This window comes from Falco cherrug, chromosome 11 (genome assembly GCF_023634085.1).
Source record: "Falco cherrug isolate bFalChe1 chromosome 11, bFalChe1.pri, whole genome shotgun sequence".
Lineage (NCBI taxonomy): Eukaryota > Metazoa > Chordata > Aves > Falconiformes > Falconidae > Falco > Falco cherrug.
This window is the reverse complement of record NC_073707.1, coordinates 34,250,343-34,269,248: the sequence shown is the minus strand read 5'-3', so window position 1 is coordinate 34,269,248 and position 18,906 is coordinate 34,250,343. Positions and strand designations below refer to the sequence as shown.

Here is an 18,906-nt window from a genome sequence, read left to right as displayed (position 1 = left end):
GCCCCGCCGCCCACCCGCCGCCGCCTGCGGGCTGCCCGGGCAGCCGCCGCAGCCCTGCGCGGGGCTTTGTCTTTCCCCCAGCCGCTGGCCTGAGCCGTGGCAGCCGGCTGGGGCTGCCGGCCCCCGCGGGCCGCAGAGAGGCTGCCTCGGGGCCTGCGGTAACGCTGTCGCGGGGGGGGGGGTGGGGGGGGTGTTGTGGCTCAGGAGCCTCTTCCCGCCCCTGCGAGCGGGCCAGAGCAAGAAAAGGCAGCCGGCAGCGGAATCCCCAGCCGTCGCCCCCGACTGCTGCTTTCTCCGCAAGCCTTTTAACTGCCGGGGAGGGCTGGGAGGCAGCGGCAGCTCAGGTGTCTGGCTGATCTTGTGTCGTGACAGTCAGCTCCGGGGCCGGAGCAGCCGAGGGGAAGAGGCCTTTTGGTTTGCTTCCCAGCGAAACGGGGGTCTTTTGTTTTCCCTTTGTCCCTAGGTTCGTCCGGAAGCGTCCGTCGACAAGTCAAGGGGAGCGGAACCGAAGGTCGCTCGAGATGTTACTTCGCCACGCGTGCCTCGTGCTTGCGAGTCGGACTGCTGACTACGGAGGGATCCCTTTTGTAGCCGCCGAGGGCCCGCGAGGCTCCGCGTGCCCGCCGCTGCCGAGTGCTGCGCTGCGGCTCGGGCAACGGCCGGGGAGGAATTGTCGGTCCCTCGTGGTAACGCAGCCGGGCCTGCTAGGCGCTTAAAGCAGCGCGTCCGGCCGGGCAGTATTGTTTTCCGAGGCTGTAAAGGAGCCCGAGGTATAAACCCGCTTTACGTTTCCGTACGGCGGTGCGCTTTGTCGGAGAGCTCGGCCGTACTGACGGAGCTGGCACAGGGTTCCCGCGGGACTCCGGCTTTGCCCGTCTCGTGGAAAGGCTCCAGAGCCTGCTTGGGAAGGCGCTTGACAAGGCACGGCTTTGCCGTGATTTTTACGCCGGAATTCCGACGGTAACGCCAATGCCACGTGTTAGCCTTTCTCCAGCAGCTCCTCAAAGCAGAGTGAGCCTTAAGAATCGGATTGCCTTTTAACGAAATTCGAAACAAAGCGGCGGGGTGAAGCGGCTGGAAGCGTCCTGCCAGTCTGCCGTGGGTATCGCTGCCGTGCGTGTTACCTGCCTGTCTGCCGATCGCTCCTGCCTCTTGTTGTGGCCCGGTAATTCCTCTGGGGAAGGCGTTGGGCTCTGACCGCAGCGCACCCCGACTCCCTCCTGACCCCGGCGAGACGTGATGGGTGTTTGCCTTCCTCCCCTTTCACAGGGCCTCGGCTGTTGCGTGCAGAGAAGCTGTCAGCCTTGTGAGAGAGCACGCCGCCGGCAAGCGCATCGTGGTGCTTCGGTACCGAGCTGAGGCCGCAGGCGTCCGTCTTTTGTTTGCGAAAAGGGATCGCGAGGAAAGGTGCTGGCCTCGGAGGGGGAGAGGTGGCGGGGGAACAGGTAGGAGGCAGCTCTTTCAGCCGGTTTTAGGCTTAACTCCTGGGTGCCTGAGCACGGTTCTGGGCTTCGGGGGGGTTGGCTTTCGGCTTTTCGCCTTCAGCGCGTCCTCCGTCACCGCTGTCGGCGCGCGCTGAGCTGCGGCTCAGGGGACTGCGGCGATACAGGCCGTGTGCGTGCCAGCCGTCCTCGAGGCTAGAGCTGTATTCTGCTTGTTACCCTGATGAAAGCGTTTCTTTTTTTCTAGGGGGCGTTCCCACAAGGCAGTGGTGTGGAGCCGAAGGGGACTGCGATGGAACGGTGACGGAGCCGTTTGGACCGAGTCTTGAAGATAGATCGCTCGGGTTTTTGTCCGAGGAAACTGCGTCTCGAGACGGTCCTATCGCTCGCTGGCAACGTGGTAGGAAACTGCTTTGTTGATCTTGACGGCGCAGTGTGTTGGGAGTATTAAGATTCCTCGAGAGATCAGAAGCGAGTAGGTTGTTTCTCTAAGGGAAAGGGGAATAGGCCTGTATCGTTAAAGGAAAGACTCAGAGTGGGTTTTGTTTCTCTCAAGTACAAAGCGCCCCATCTCAAGGGATTGCAAAGTCTGAAACGATGGTTCAAAAGCAGACTTGTGCTGTTTGCAAAGCGTCTGTTGCACTGCTCAAAGACAAAAGACGCTCACCCGAGAAAGTTTTTGGAAACCGATGTCCGATAGGCACGGGGAAAGAGCTGCAGAGGTTTACGTATCGTCTGTCGAATTCTGTTCTCTTTCGTGCCCTTCCATTTTACAATAAAAGCTTTCGTGACCCCTTTTCCCGTTCAGGCACTGTTGCTAGTGTTTTTATAAGGGGGGAAAAAAAAGCGTATGCCTGGTCTCTCGAGTGATTATTATTTTTTATTTTTTTTTTCTTTTTCTCTAGACTAGTGGAATCGAGAATGTTCGCTGTAAGAACTTCATCCACCGGGATGGGAAGCCAGGCAACTTCCGAACGGGCCGTGGGCAGAGTTCCCTTCTTGATGCCATGCCTCTAATAAACTGTGCAGTCTGGTTAGCTAGACGGGCTGCAGTACCCAATTTTTTTCGCCAGGTGGCAGCACCGCCTCCCAGGCGGAGTAAGGGCAGCGCATGCGCAGACGCGGCTTGACGCCGAAGGGGCGGGGCTTCCGGCCCCGTGCGTCTGGGCCGATGACGCAATCCCGCTTTGGCGCATGCGCAGAAGGGCTTTCTGGCCAAGGAAGGTCGGCGCATGCGCAGAAGCGGCTTTGACCCTTAGGGGCGGGGCTTCCGGCCCCCTGCGTCTGGGCCGATGACGCAATCCGGGTTTGGCGCATGCGCAGAAGCCTTTCTGGCCGACCGAGGGCGGCGCATGCGCAGAAGCGGCTTTGACCCCCCTAGGGGCGGGGCTTCCGGCCTCGTGCGTAGGGGCAGATGGCGCATCCGGCCCGGGAAAGGTGGGTTCACTCCCGGCCCGCGCGGCGCGCTGGAGCGGCCGTGGAGGTGCGGAGCCTTCGCCGGGAGCCCGGAAGACTTTCGGGCCGGGACGTGCGGCGGCGCGCTCGGGCTGAAGGGCGGCCGGGGGCCGGCGGGCAGCGGCCCGGTCGGGGGGGATGTGGCGGCCCGGCGCTCGGCCGCGGCAGGGAGCGCCTGGTGCCGGCGGCGGGCGGGCTGAGGCAGGCGGGCGGCCCGGCCCGGGACCGGCGGGGCTGCCGCCGGTTCTCGTCTCCCCGGCAGGGACGGTGGTCAGCGGGCTCCTCACGGGGCTGCCCTTTTCTGGGTGGGTGGTTTTTTGTTTGTTTGTTTTTGGTTTTTTTTTTTTGTTGTTTTTTTTTTTTTTTTTTTCTCTCGGAGCCGCGCCGCTACCTCGGCGAGGAGCGGCGGCAGGCAGGGCGGCCCCGGTGCTCGCTCGTGGCGGCGGCGCCCGGGAGAGGGGTCGGCCCGCGCCGCCCCGCCGCCCACCCGCCGCCGCCTGCGGGCTGCCCGGGCAGCCGCCGCAGCCCTGCGCGGGGCTTTGTCTTTCCCCCAGCCGCTGGCCTGAGCCGTGGCAGCCGGCTGGGGCTGCCGGCCCCCGCGGGCCGCAGAGAGGCTGCCTCGGGGCCTGCGGTAACGCTGTCGCGGGGGGGGGGGTGGGGGGGGTGTTGTGGCTCAGGAGCCTCTTCCCGCCCCTGCGAGCGGGCCAGAGCAAGAAAAGGCAGCCGGCAGCGGAATCCCCAGCCGTCGCCCCCGACTGCTGCTTTCTCCGCAAGCCTTTTAACTGCCGGGGAGGGCTGGGAGGCAGCGGCAGCTCAGGTGTCTGGCTGATCTTGTGTCGTGACAGTCAGCTCCGGGGCCGGAGCAGCCGAGGGGAAGAGGCCTTTTGGTTTGCTTCCCCGCGAAACCGGGGCCTTTTGTTTTCCCTTTGTCCCTAGGTTCGTCCGGAAGCGTCCGTCGACAAGTCAAGGGGAGCGGAACCGAAGGTCGCTCGAGATGTTACTTCGCCACGCGTGCCTCGTGCTTGCGAGTCGGACTGCTGACTACGGAGGGATCCCTTTTGTAGCCGCCGAGGGCCCGCGAGGCTCCGTGTGCCCGCCGCTTCCGAGTGCTGCGCTGCGGCTCGGGCAACGGCCGGGGAGGAATCGTCGGTCCCTCGTGGTAACGCAGCCGGGCCTGCTAGGCGCTTAGAGCAGCGCGTCCGGCCGGGCAGTATTGTTTTCCGAGGCTGTAAAGGAGCCCGAGGTATAAACCCGCTTGACGTTTCCGTACGGCGGTGCGCTTTGTCGGAGAGCTGGGCCCTACTGACGGAGCTGGCACAGGGTTCCCGCGGGACTCCGGCTTTGCCCGTCTCGTGGAAAGGCTCCAGAGCCTGCTTGGGAAGCCGCTTGACAAGGCACGGCTTTGCCGTGATTTTTACGCCGGAATTCCGACGGTAACGCCAATGCCACGTGTTAGCCTTTCTCCAGCAGCTCCTCAAAGCAGAGTGAGCCTTAAGAATCGGATTGCCTTTTAACGAAATTCGAAACAAAGCGGCGGGGTGAAGCGGCTGGAAGCGTCCTGCCAGTCTGCCGTGGGTATCGCTGCCGTGCGTGTTACCTGCCTGTCTGCCGATCGCTCCTGCCTCTTGTTGTGGCCCGGTAATTCCTCTGGGGAAGGCGTTGGGCTCTGACCGCAGCGCACCCCGACTCCCTCCTGACCCCGGCGAGACGTGATCGGTGTTTGCCTTCCTCCCCTTTCACAGGGCCTCGGCTGTTGCGTGCAGAGAAGCTGTCAGCCTTGTGAGAGAGCACGCCGCCGGCAAGCGCATCGTGGTGCTTCGGTACCGAGCTGAGGCCGCAGGCGTCCGTCTTTTGTTTGCGAAAAGGGATCGCGAGGAAAGGTGCTGGCCTCGGAGGGGGAGAGGTGGCGGGGGAACAGGTAGGAGGCAGCTCTTTCAGCCGGTTTTAGGCTTAACTCCTGGGTGCCTGAGCACGGTTCTGGGCTTCGGGGGGTTGGCTTTCGGCTTTTCGCCTTCAGCGCGTCCTCCGTCACCGCTGTCGGCGCGCGCTGAGCTGCGGCTCAGGGGACTGCGGCGATACAGGCCGTGTGCGTGCCAGCCGTCCTCGAGGCTAGAGCTGTATTCTGCTTGTTACCCTGATGAAAGCGTTTCTTTTTTTCTAGGGGGCGTTCCCACAAGGCAGTGGTGTGGAGCCGAAGGGGACTGCGACGGAACGGTGACGGAGCCGTTTGGACCGAGTCTTGAAGATAGATCGCTCGGGTTTTTGTCCGAGGAAACTTCGTCTCGAGACGGTCCTATCGCTCGCTGGCAACGTGGTAGGAAACTGCTTTGTTGATCTTGACGGCGCAGTGTGTTGGGAGTATTAAGATTCCTCGAGAGATCAGAAGCGAGTAGGTTGTTTCTCTAAGGGAAAGGGGAATAGGCCTGTATCGTTAAAGGAAAGACTCAGAGTGGGTTTTGTTTCTCTCAAGTACAAAGCGCCCCATCTCAAGGGATTGCAAAGTCTGAAACGATGGTTCAAAAGCAGACTTGTGCTGTTTGCAAAGCGTCTGTTGCACTGCTCAAAGACAAAAGACGCTCACCCGAGAAAGTTTTTGGAAACCGATGTCCGAGAGGCACGGGGAAAGAGCTGCAGAGGTTTACGTATCGTCTGTCGAATTCTGTTCTCTTTCGTGCCCTTCCATTTTACGATAAAAACTTTCGTGACCCCTTTTCCCGTTCAGGCACTGTTGCTAGTGTTTTTATAAGGGGGGAAAAAAAAGCGTAAGCCTGGTCTCTCGAGTGATTATTATTTTTTATTTTTTTTTTCTTTTTCTCTAGACTAGTGGAATCGAGAATGTTCGCTGTAAGAACTTCATCCACCGGGATGGGAAGCCAGGCAACTTCCGAACGGGCCGTGGGCAGAGTTCCCTTCTTGATGCCATGCCTCTAATAAACTGTGCAGTCTGGTTAGCTAGACGGGCTGCAGTACCCAATTTTTTTCGCCAGGTGGCAGCACCGCCTCCCAGGCGGAGTAAGGGCAGCGCATGCGCAGACGCGGCTTGACGCCGAAGGGGCGGGGCTTCCGGCCCCGTGCGTCTGGGCCGATGACGCAATCCCGCTTTGGCGCATGCGCAGAAGGGCTTTCTGGCCAAGGAAGGTCGGCGCATGCGCAGAAGCGGCTTTGACCCTTAGGGGCGGGGCTTCCGGCCCCCTGCGTCTGGGCCGATGACGCAATCCGGGTTTGGCGCATGCGCAGAAGCCTTTCTGGCCGACCGAGGGCGGCGCATGCGCAGAAGCGGCTTTGACCCCCCTAGGGGCGGGGCTTCCGGCCTCGTGCGTAGGGGCAGATGGCGCATCCGGCCCGGGAAAGGTGGGTTCACTCCCGGCCCGCGCGGCGCGCTGGAGCGGCCGTGGAGGTGCGGAGCCTTCGCCGGGAGCCCGGAAGACTTTCGGGCCGGGACGTGCGGCGGCGCGCTCGGGCTGAAGGGCGGCCGGGGGCCGGCGGGCAGCGGCCCGGTCGGGGGGGATGTGGCGGCCCGGCGCTCGGCCGCGGCAGGGAGCGCCTGGTGCCGGCGGCGGGCGGGCTGAGGCAGGCGGGCGGCCCGGCCCGGGACCGGCGGGGCTGCCGCCGGTTCTCGTCTCCCCGGCAGGGACGGTGGTCAGCGGGCTCCTCACGGGGCTGCCCTTTTCTGGGTGGGTGGTTTTTTGTTTGTTTGTTTTTGGTTTTTTTTTTTTGTTGTTTTTTTTTTTTTTTTTTTCTCTCGGAGCCGCGCCGCTACCTCGGCGAGGAGCGGCGGCAGGCAGGGCGGCCCCGGTGCTCGCTCGTGGCGGCGGCGCCCGGGAGAGGGGTCGGCCCGCGCCGCCCCGCCGCCCACCCGCCGCCGCCTGCGGGCTGCCCGGGCAGCCGCCGCAGCCCTGCGCGGGGCTTTGTCTTTCCCCCAGCCGCTGGCCTGAGCCGTGGCAGCCGGCTGGGGCTGCCGGCCCCCGCGGGCCGCAGAGAGGCTGCCTCGGGGCCTGCGGTAACGCTGTCGCGGGGGGGAGTGTGTGTGTGTGTGTGTGTGTGTGTGTGTGTGTGGCTCAGGAGCCTCTTCCCGCCCCTGCGAGCGGGCCAGAGCAAGAAAAGGCAGCCGGCAGCGGAATCCCCAGCCGTCGCCCCCGACTGCTGCTTTCTCCGCAAGCCTTTTAACTGCCGGGGAGGGCTGGGAGGCAGCGGCAGCTCAGGTGTCTGGCTGATCTTGTGTCGTGACAGTCAGCTCTGGGGCCGGAGCAGCCGAGGGGAAGAGGCCTTTTGGTTTGCTTCCCCGCGAAACCGGGGCCTTTTGTTTTCCCTTTGTCCCTAGGTTCGTCCGGAAGCGTCCGTCGACAAGTCAAGGGGAGCGGAACCGAAGGTCGCTCGAGATGTTACTTCGCCACGCGTGCCTCGTGCTTGCGAGTCGGACTGCTGACTACGGAGGGATCCCTTTTGTAGCCGCCGAGGGCCCGCGAGGCTCCGCGTGCCCGCCGCTGCCGAGTGCTGCGCTGCGGCTCGGGCAACGGCCGGGGAGGAATTGTCGGTCCCTCGTGGTAACGCAGCCGGGCCTGCTAGGCGCTTAAAGCAGCGCGTCCGGCCGGGCAGTATTGTTTTCCGAGGCTGTAAAGGAGCCCGAGGTATAAACCCACTTTACGTTTCCGTACGGCGGTGCGCTTTGTCGGAGAGCTCGGCCGTACTGACGGAGCTGGCACAGGGTTCCCGCGGGACTCCGGCTTTGCCCGTCTCGTGGAAAGGCTCCAGAGCCTGCTTGGGAAGCCGCTTGACAAGGCACGGCTTTGCCGTGATTTTTACGCCGGAATTCCGACGGTAACGCCAATGCCACGTGTTAGCCTTTCTCCAGCAGCTCTTCAAAGCAGAGTGAGCCTTAAGAATCGGATTGCCTTTTAACGAAATTCGAAACAAAGCGGCGGGGTGAAGCGGCTGGAAGCGTCCTGCCAGTCTGCCGTGGGTATCGCTGCCGTGCGTGTTACCTGCCTGTCTGCCGATCGCTCCTGCCTCTTGTTGTGCCCCGGTAATTCCTCTGGAAGGCGTTGGGCTCTGACTGCAGCGCACCCCGACTCCCTCCTGACCCCGGCGAGACGTGATCGGTGTTTGCCTTCCTCCCCTTTCACAGGGCCTCGGCTGTTGCGTGCAGAGAAGCTGTCAGCCTTGTGAGAGAGCACGCCGCCGGCAAGCGCATCGTGGTGCTTCGGTACCGAGCTGAGGCCGCAGGCGTCAGTCTTTTGTTTGCGAAAAGGGATCGCGAGGAAAGGTTGCTGGCCTCGGAGGGGGAGAGGTGGCGGGGGAACAGGTAGGAGGCAGCTCTTTCAACCGGTTTTAGGCTTAACTCCTGGGTGCCTGAGCACGGTTCTGGGCTTCGGGGGGTTGGCTTTTTGCTTTTTGCCTTAAGTGTGTCTACCTTTCAGGGTAACGCTTTCTTGGAAGTTGGAAACTGTCCTTCTTGAACACCAAACCAAACCCCGTACCTGGGAGGGTCGTTTAGTGTGCTGCACCGTGTGTTTTGTTCCCTGTCGGTCACTTGACCCTAGCTGTACATGCTCTCCCCGTTTGGCACGTTTTTACCCTGCTGGTCGAAAGATTGTGTCTTTTCACTTCCTCATCTTGCTACAGACCATAACAAATGTGTGTTGATAAACTGTTTTGCTTGATCACTGCTTTCAGATTTGAGCATCAATGCCACGGATGTAACAGGAGAGCAGCAGCAGTACATAGAGCACAAGCTGTTTAAACAACGCTTGGATAAACCTGCCAATCGTGTGACTCCAGAAGCAGAGAGACGCGGTAAGATGCTATTCTGCCATTCTTGGATGGATGCTCTCAGTCTTTCCATCACCATATGCCTGCTATGAGATTCGTGGGAACAAGGGACGGCTGAATTCACAGCGTTTTAAACACTGAACTGAACACAAAAAACTCCTGAAGAGTTTATAGGACACAAATCTATTAAACTGGCAGGTCAGACAAGCTCCTGTGTGTGTGTATATATATATATGTCATACTCTGTACTTTTGTGAGGCAAGTCTTTGCCTAGTCCCTCTGATATTGGGACAAGGACTCATTGATGCATTTCAGGAGCAAAACTGCTGAGTGGATAGGTTTTTCCTACTAGAAATCAAGCAGCTGCTCTGGCAAAACTTGACTTTGGTTACATCTTTAAATCCTAGGAGGCTGACAAATGGGATGGGCTGGTTAGAGGAAAGAGCCTCTCTCCAGGGAAGGTTCCACTGACTTGACCCTTAAGCCTAAACCTGCATCTTACTATGTTTGTTTTGTGTGTGTTAATGCATACCCATATAATAGATTTCTGTTGATTTATCAGTTACAAGTTGGAGTAAGTGGTCCTTGGCTACATAAACCTCTCCTCTGTATTTTTTTACATGTTATGGCTTACTGTTCTACTTCAATACAAACCGGGAACAATTCTGGTAGTGTTGCAGTCTAACGGTAATACTGTCCCAACTTTGTCTTTCTAAAACATGAGGTCCTTATTATCTGTTCTGGGAGATAGTGTAGTTCTCTGTATTGGCATGAACTAAATTTGCTGATTTGTTGTAACTCAGATTTAACTTTTCTGTTCTTAAAAGCTGAAAGGCTAAACTAAGCCAAGAGCTGAACAGTGGGTAGGTACAAGAGCTTCTCCTGTTGTCACAGAAGTGTGGTGATAGCGTTCTTACTGTTGCGTCACTTAGCAACCTTTCTGTATTCAAAGGCTGTGGCGTTACGAATGTAATGTCTGGGGTCAAACCCCGCTTTTCTGTATCTAAATCTCTGTTACCACATGTAGGCCTCCTGCCTTACTTGTGTGGACAGCCTGCACTGGGATTACTCAGTCTGAACTGGTTGCTCTCGCTCCTTATATTATAAATGGAGAGGAAGAGAAACTTGCAGGGAGCAAACAGTCTCATCCAGGAGAGGCATTTTGAAAGCGATCAAATTGCATTGCATGCAGCAAGCAATTTCTTCTGCTGTCTGGAAAAAGTACATGGCTAGTTTGATTTCCACCACACGTGTGGCAAGTTAGATTGGAAGTGTCCACCCATCTTTGTGAAACTCTATGATTATCAGTTTCTGTTGGTAACACTTGATGTTCAGTCAGTTATTTAAATGGCAACTATAGCAGTATTGACTGGTAAAGAAAAAATGCACGCAGACGTGGTTACCACTGGGCTTGCTTTAGTCACGACTCGGAGCTGGGCTACCACCCCAGTGAACGATTCAAAGGGGAGTGCTGTGGGTAGCAAGGGTCCAAGGGTGGGTGTCACTAGGGAAATTTATGGGGGCCATTGTTAGGCACTTGGACTTTTGCGCATCTCCATTCTCGTCAGGTCCGCAGTTAACATATGCGATAGGTTTGCACGGACATTCAAAAGTGTAATGTAGCATGTGAGCTTGATGCATTGAAATCTTCCAGGGGAGGGTGTGTATGATTGCTAGCGAGTGTCAGGGAGGACTGACACCTAATATCCATATCCTTTTCATATTCAAGGTTAAAATACTAATTACCTTTGTCTTTTGGGGGATTTTGGAGGGGTGGGGTTTGGGGTGTGTGTGTTTGTGGTAAGTTTAGAACTTTATTTTTGAACACAGCTTGTTTTCATACATAGGACCACTGTTGTTTATTGCATTAAGGGTTTTCTTACCCTGCCAGCTGACCCTCTCAGTTACTTTCTCCACTCTGTTTCTGTGATAACTTTTTGTATTTCCTACAGCAGCAGTTAGTTCCCTCCTAGTAGACTTAATTCCGCCTTCTTCCCATTTTTATGTCCACTAAAATACTCTGCATAGAACAGTTATTGTCAACATCGGTATGTGATGATGGCTTTCCACATGACTGCCTGTGAGGAAGAGGGGAAATTCATCTCTCTTTTAGGACAATATTTGCTGGTATTGTCACCCATGACAATGAGTTGCTTATTGTCTATCTTATTCAAAGATTTGAAAATCCAGCCGCTGGTATGACTGCTTTATTTATGTAGATTCAGGCCTTTTAATGAAAGATTACTGTCTCCTGCAGGTAGCTGGCAATTTCCACTTTGCACCAGCAAAAAGTTTCCAGCAGTCTCATGTACATGGTAAAGTATTTTCTTTTCCTGCTTATTGTGACCTTTAGCTTCCAAGTGTTTCAGACCATTTCCTTTGAACATCTTTGCATTGCTATCTGTGGTAACAGCAGCACTGCTTCAGGAGGGAGGACATTGGTGAAATTTTGTTAGAGATGTTTAGAACTATCAGGAATGAATAGAAAAGTGTTTTCTGAAGGTGCTGCCACATGGGTGGGGGAGAATGTGTCTGGGCAGTCTCTCAGCCTCACTTGTTCTACAAAACTTTGCTGCCCTGCTGTAAAACAACCTCAGGTATGGTGTTCAGTCCAGGACCTGAATATCAGTATCTCTGGAAGGGATGTTTTGGAGCAAAGCTCTTGAGAATTTCAAGGCAATTCAGAACCTTCACAGTAAAATTTCAGTTGTGAAGGGTGTAAAAGAAGAGACTCGAACTCTCATGGGTTACTGTAGGTTTGCAGTTTTAATTGGTCCAGCAGCGTTGGGTCACCTCCGCAGAGAGTGACAAGCTTACAAGATTTTCAGTTACTTATTTATAGTATCTACCTAAACATTACATAATCTCTTGATTCCACAATAAGTCTTCTATCAGTTCCTATCTTGACAGTTGGTTTCACAAATTGTTCCGTATCTTGATCACTTCACTATTCTGCTGCTTCTTTCACGGATGATTGCTTCAGGTTCCGTACATCCCAGTTCTGAGTAATCACAATAGACAATCTCCATCGTTTCAGCCTTCTAAAGGTCAGGGTCTCCTGTTCTAAAAAGCTCCTTTGAACTGTCAGGCATAATCTTAATAATATTAAACTTCTATTGCCTAGCATCTATCAGCTGACTGCACTTGCAGTCCTGGTTTGGGCTATACAGTGGACAAAGCTGAGGTGTACAGCCTACAGCAGCATTGATCTAGCATTTTTCCTCCAACAAAGGACCTCGACTTCCTCAAGTATATATAAATACACAGTGGCTGGAATGATAGTGGTAGTTTACAGAATCACAGAATGGTTTGTGTTGGAAGGGACCTTTAAAGGTGCCCTAGTCCAGCCCCCCTGCAGGAAGCAGGGACATCTTCAACTAGATCAGGTTGCTTACAGCCCTGTCCAACCTGACCTTGAATGTTCCCAGGCACGGAGCATCTGCCACCTCTCTGGGCAACCTCTCTTAGTGTTTCACCACCCTCATCATAAAAAATTTCTTCTATCTAGTCTGAATCTACCCTCTTTCAGTTTAAAACCACTAAGCCTTGTCCTATTGCTACAGGCCGCACTAAAATGTTTGTCCCCATCTTTCTTAAAAGCCCTCTTTAAGTACTGAAAGGCCACAATAAGGTCTCCCCAGAGCCTCTTCTCCGGGCTGAACAACCCCAGTTCTCTCAGCCTGTCTTAGGAGAGGTGCTCCAGCCCTCTGATCATTTTTGTGGCTCTCCTTGACCTGCTTTACCAAGGACTCAGGAGTCGGATGCGGTACTCCAGGTGGGTCTCACGAGAGCAGAGGTGCAGAATCACTTCCCTCGACCTGCTGGTCATGCTTCGTTGGATGCAGGCCAGGATATGGTCAGCTTTCTGGCCTGCGAGCACAGGTTGCTGGCTTGTGTCCATTTTTTGACCCACCGGTACCCCCAAGTCCCTCTCTTCAAGCCCCACCGCCGTACCCCCCCCAAGTCCCTCTCTTCAAGCCCGCTGTCGCTGCCTTCACCCCCCAGGGGGTGTTGGCGCAGGCGCAGTGGCGTTACTAGCAAGACTCGGGACAGCGCATGCGCATAAGTGGCCTGACGCCTCGGGTGCGGCTTCTAGATTGGGGTGTGCGTGACGCATTCGAGATTCGCGCAGGCGCAGTAGCGTTATTGGCACCGGAAGGGCAGCGCGTGCGCAGGACTGGCCTGGCGTCTGCGTGTGGGGCTCGAGCCGCGCAGGCGCAGAAGCGGCCCGGCGCCAAGGAGTGCTGCTTCGAGGGACCGCACGGGCAGAACAGTGGCGTTCACGAGCGAGGGGGAATTGAAATCGTGGAGGGGCGCAGCCGCTCTGCACCCCGCGGTCCCCAGGTGGGGGGCTTGTCGCCAGGGGCGGGGCCGTTGCAGCAGCGAGCACCCGCGGGCTGCGTTTGTCCCGGCGCTGCAGTTCCGTACTCCCGTGCCGAGCGCGCTCTGGCAGCGTGCTCGGGGGATGGCAGCGGCGGCTGCTTACCGGGAGGCAGCAGCGGGCGCCGCGGCACCACCCGGCAGGCAGCGCGGGATCGCGGTGCTATTAACGGCGGCTGGCAGCGCCGACTGGGGAGGCGCCACCGCGCGTGCGCGTCGCCAGGGCTGCAGCACCGATTTTTGGCCGCCCGGTAACAGCAGCAGCGGTCCACCAACCGTGCGGGTGCAGTACCCACTTTTGGTCGCCAGGTGGCAGCAGCGCCCCACCAACCCTGTGCTGAGCACTGGGCGGGATCTCAGCCCAGTTTAGACACCGGACCCCGGGAATGCTCGCTGCGGCGCAGGGTTCCCTTCGCTCTGCCTTTTGCCCACTCGCAGCCCAGCCACTATCACCCGTTGCCTCTGTACCAAAAAGCACCCGCGTGGCTGGAGCGGTTAAATCCTTTGCATCTGATGGCTTTAACAGTCGGGTGGTTCTTTCTGTCCATGACCCTGCACCACCAGGAGGGAGAAGAGAAGCCGCAGCACGAGGAACCTGCGGCACAGGGGTTTATTTTCCTACGGATAAGCCCCAGCAATTGCCGTTATTAAAGGAAAAATTTACACAGACATGGGTACTTGCTTCTATCACAACTCAGAGCCGGGCCACCACCCCAGTGAGTGGCAGAGAACCATGCAGCTCAGCTTATCTACGCTTATCAAACCATTAGTCAATGTCTGAAGTTTTTAGGAGTTTCCTTTGGTCCTGTCAGTTCTGTGAATCCATCACCTGACTCTGTCCCAGGTGATTCATCTCTCTTCCAGCTCTGCCTCGGTTCCAGGCTCCTCCTCGGATCTTGATCTTCTTTCTGCCAGCTTTAACTCACATACTCCTTCAAGCACGCTTAGTCTTTGAACAAGCAGTTCCTATTCACATCTACTAATTTTTCTAGAAACACCTGTGTTTCTGAGAGCAGCTATGTACACAAATTGATCATCTGTTGTTCTCCCACGGACTAACTGGACTGGGTTTTAAACCAGCCTTGGATTAAGGCTACGCTAGGGACGAGGCCTGGTTCTGCCACTTAGCAGCTTCAGCACTTTAAATTTCTTAATTCAAAATACATTTTCTGTGACATACATGACAACTCAAGGGAACTGTTTATTGCGCATGAAAGCAAGCTGTAGCTTTTCATACAGCCTATATGTTCAGACGTATATCCAAAGAAACTCCATTAGTGTAACTTGCAAAGAGTTCTGTGACAGGAACTCCCCTTCCCTTTGGGGTACATTTTATACCCTGTGGGTAAATACAGGGTGACTTGAAAGCACTTCTCTCCTGAAGTCTTACTGTTCTACAGGCAGCACTGTTTTTGATACAGCATGGGCTCTCCACCACAATGAAAAATGACAAGATCCAGTCCTCAATAAAAATAAAATTTCAGAAGTGATTATGCTTGTGCATGTTTTCAGACCCATAGCTTTGCTGGGAAAATGAACACTTCTGAAAATTTAAGCTGAGATTTCAGATTTTTAAAGATTTTTTTACAGCCAGGTGAGATGCACTTGTTTCTTGCTATTTCAGCCACTAGTAACAAGAAGGGTAATGTTACCTAAGCATTGAGGGTTTTATCATCATATTAAATGCAAGTACAACGTAAGACAATGAAACAAATGCTGCATATAGACCCATCAAGAGTTGTTCCAGCTAATTCCATTATTTTATTTGGAAAGTGAACAGAGTAGTAGCTCTGTTAAGGAAAGATGGAGCAGAAAAGATCTAATTGAAGCAAAGTGGTATGCAAAGTATCCTGCAGCATTAGTAGCTGTATGCCAGCCCCAGTGAAACTGCTGACTGTATCTCACTCTTACATACCACAATCCACTGGTCTCCTAGTAAGTTCTTGCTATAAAGAGGTTTAGCTACTGCCCCTCTTATTTTCCACAACTCTTTCTGGGCAGTGGTTTCAAGAGACACTGCCAAATGTCCCTACTTAACAAAGCACTCCAGCCTGTCTGCAGGCTTCTGTCCCATACAATTCTTCAGCTTCCCTATTCTCTTAGCCTCAGCACTGAAGCCTTTTTAAAACTCATTTCACGCAGCATTGCAGACAAAGTCCCTGATTTTGTCTCTCCCCTTTTCACTACATCATTACCATCTCATCACCCAGAACCCCAGAAGAAACGTTATTTTTATTTTTACAGGTCTCTTACTTTTCCATTTCTGAAAACTTCTCAGGGCTGAAATTCTTTTCAGCCTTTCTTCTCTTTCCATTTCACTTATTCTCATTTATGCCATGTCCTCTCCAGCTTCTCCTTAGTTTCCATAAATCCTCTCCTTTTCCCAGGCCTACCTCATGTTTTCCTTTCTCTCAACTATATCCCTTTCCTTCACAGCTTTTCCTGCATTCCCACCCACTGTGTAGAGGCAGAGAAATAGTTTTTCGCTCCACTGCAAGCCCAGCAACCAAGTGAGTCTCAGGCCCATTCAGTTCAGCTGAGCTCCATCATTGTTTGGCCTGGCTGCTCTCTTCCACTCCATAATGAAAGAAGTCAGGGAACTGGGCCACTGCCTACAGAAACTGTAGAAACTACATAACCACTCTATGTTCTCCATCTTTGCTGAAAAGGAACTCAGAAATCTAAATAGACAGCTTCAGCTGGCACTATGAGGGCAAAAGATAGAGCAAAATTTATGTCTCTCTATAATTACAACTGGGGCAACCTTGAAACCAAAACTAAAATATTCTTGTTGCAACGTCCTAATATCCTGGGTCATTCAAAAGCTGCAACACAGCAACATAGCAAATGCTGAGAAAGCACAAAACATCCAACCACTTCTGTTTTGGTGTTATCATTAAGTGTAACGTATTCATAGCAACCTCAGCCATGTGCAACGTATTTTCAAAGACCTAGAAGTCCTGCGGTGGAGTCCCAGCAGAAAGTTAGGAAAAGCAGATAGAGGAAAACCAACACTGGCAATGTGCATGACTTTTGCCCTTTAAAGATCCACCCCAAGGAGATGGGGGGGGATATAATTTTACTGGTTTGATCTGATACTAAAGGTCTGGCAACAAAGAAGTGCTGGGAACAACCTCAGTGGTGATCCTCACATGAGCATGCATGTTTGCTTGTCCAGGTTTATTCATAGTCTCCTCAAGAACTGAACTAGGGTCACATAGTGGTGCCAGGAGGTGGTATCAGATGATCTATACAAATAGTGAGAGCCTGCCTGGTTGGATGGGATAACAGTTTGTTGTTTTACAGGAGGTTAACTCCTATAAATTGTATGACTGAATAAACAGTACTTAGCTTTAGAAAAGCTGGGATGGTCAATAACCCTGTTGTTGCAAAGGAAAGAAAGCAAAGCTGTAGAAGTTGCACTAATTACTCCCTCTATTTCCCAGCACGTTTCAGAAGACTGCATGATAGAAGGCAACAAATACAAGTTTCTGCCCTACTAAGCTCACCAGTGTACAGCCAAAGATCGAAGTATCAATGAATATGCCTAAGGAGACAAGAAAAGGGTGAGAAGTGCACTTAGACCAGAAACTGTTATCAACATCTGTCACAAATATTACTTGACCCTGGGAACATTTTTGCCTTCAAATGTTCAGAGTAAGACACAGCTGTATAAGGGATCATAAAGATCAGCATTTCTGGACTGCTTCCTTACATGGTAACCAATACAACTGCAAGGCTTGAAGACAAAGGTAAAATGTAACAGTTCTTAAATGACCAAAACTCTTGTCACTGCTGTTTCCAGTCTGGCGGGTACAGTAGGTGTTCAAGTTTCTCTTCATTCATTTTCTCATCCATCAAAAAACAATCATTGCAGATAGAGGTATAATGCTGCATTAAACCAGCCAGTATAGCTGTCAAAAACACAGACAAGCTTCTGAATGCTCAGAGGCCTTCACCAGATCCAACACAGATGTGGCAGACCTAAATAACATTAGCTAAGCTAAATACAACTAGAAAGCAATTGCTCAGAGTTTATCCAGGTGCATAGCAGTTAGATCATCTCTGAAAGAGAAGATAACTAACAGCTTTGAAGTAAAAGAGAAAATAAGGGGATAAGAGAGGAGACAATATTAGGGAGAGAAAAAGGCAGTTCGTTATCTATGGAACAGAGAAGTTATCGAGGAGGTATATTATAATGTGCCGTAAGACCAGTCAGGCTATTGAATCCATGGTTTTATCTGAGACTAAAGAAGGGCTTATAATGTCCAAAAGCTTGTCTACTTTCTCCTACTAAATCAGCTGATCTAGTAAAAGACCTCTACCTACCTATTGTTTCTTAGGTCTTGCTCTATTGTCCATGGTCATATTTCACTATCACAGTCACATTTAAGTGGAATTCCACAGCTCACTCCCCATTACACAGCAATCAGCACTAATATTCGTATCAACCATGATCAGCTCTGAAGGTATATTTAGACACTGAGGTCTTTGAAAGATGAGATGAGCAGTTCGAAGACAAGCATTATACAGATTTCCCTATCAGAATTGTTTAATATGAGCAGCTTTTAAAAAGCTAGATTAAAAATTTAAAGCCTACTGTAATCCATAGCTTCTGGTCCTGTCCATCTCTGTTTATCATCTTTATAAATGGCCACATTCTCCAGCATGACTTCAGTGCATAAGAGCTCTCCTACTGATTATCTGACATCTCTCAATCCCTTTCTTCTATCACAGATCTCCAAATCGCTACTTCTGCTGCTGCCTCACTCCTTGACCTCTTCTCACTTCTTACCTGGACTAATGCACAGCTTTGATCTGTCTTAACTCTCCAAGTTCAGCTAAGAAGCAATACAAAACTGCACAGAAAAACAGCGTATAAATAGTAATCATTACGAAAATGCAGCGCTCTTTCCTTCATTTCTGTTACTCCAGAAGAAAACTCTGCCCTCACTAATACAAGTAATCACAAAAGGGTCTCATTAAAGATGTCCATGTAACATTTGAGGCCTACCAGTGGCTCTAAGTATACCTAAAATGCTAGAAGGAAAAAGCACATTAATTTAAGTGAAGCTATGGACATGAAATGTGCCAGGGCTGAAGGAGATGCTTGAAAAAAAGTATTTTCTACTATGCTTTTCATAATTGTTAACTGGCTTCATGAAGAAAGGTTTTACTCTTTGCTGTACCTTCTCCTAAATGAAACACATTCTCATAAGTCATACTGTGCTTTACCCAAATGGGCCTCCTGAACATAAGCCATATCAGTGTTAGGTGCTTAGTAACTACAGGCTAAATCCTATGATGTCTCAGCTGGACCATTATACCCATTAATCATTTAAATGAAACAATTTTCAACTTATGTAGAAGTGGAGTGGTTTGGTTTTTTTTAAGCGAGAATCATGTCACAAATAATTCTGTACTACGCCTTTTATGAAAGCTATAAAATATACATTTAGATGAAAAATAATGGCTGGGAATTCTTACCTAGAAAATTTTTATGGCTCTTGTAGTGAAGAACACAGCAACAAAACCCAGAAACTTTGTAGCAGTCATCCCTATGTGATATAAAATACTCAGAACACCACTTGTAAATAATTAATATTAGAATAACATACAGGACCCCTCAAATAAAAAAGATGCCTTAAACCTTTCCTGAAACACTAAACCCATCACTTTAAGCAGGGCTTCTCCAGAAGATACTGGGAAACACAGAATGGGAAGGATCTGTAGCCTATACTCAGCACCGACAAAATGTTAAACTTAACTGGTGGAGTTAATTTCATAAGATGTTACAGTCAGAAGCATTGCATGGCTTCTGAATGTTTTACATATTTATGGAAAATCAAAATATGGCCAC

General features: G+C 52.4%; 2 long non-coding RNA genes across 3 annotated transcripts in view; one reads left to right on the top strand and one right to left on the bottom strand.

Annotated features, from left to right (window-relative positions):
- The first annotated feature begins 76 nt into the window (after positions 1-76).
- Positions 77-2,607, top strand: LOC129737029 (uncharacterized). Its single transcript, XR_008734371.1, has 4 exons — positions 77-1,165; positions 1,270-1,445; positions 1,690-1,842; positions 2,348-2,607. It is a non-coding gene; the product is annotated as an uncharacterized LOC129737029 (long non-coding RNA).
- A 7,838-nt stretch (positions 2,608-10,445) lies between these two features.
- LOC114014499 (uncharacterized) overlaps positions 10,446-18,906 on the bottom strand; it is a 29,342-nt gene continuing 20,881 nt past the window's right edge. Inside the window, exon 4 of one of the 2 annotated variants that reach the window (XR_003558005.2) lies at positions 10,446-12,536. This is a non-coding gene — a long non-coding RNA (uncharacterized LOC114014499). The remainder of the gene's footprint in view (positions 12,537-18,906) is intronic. The other variant, XR_003558004.2, reaches the window with a different exon arrangement.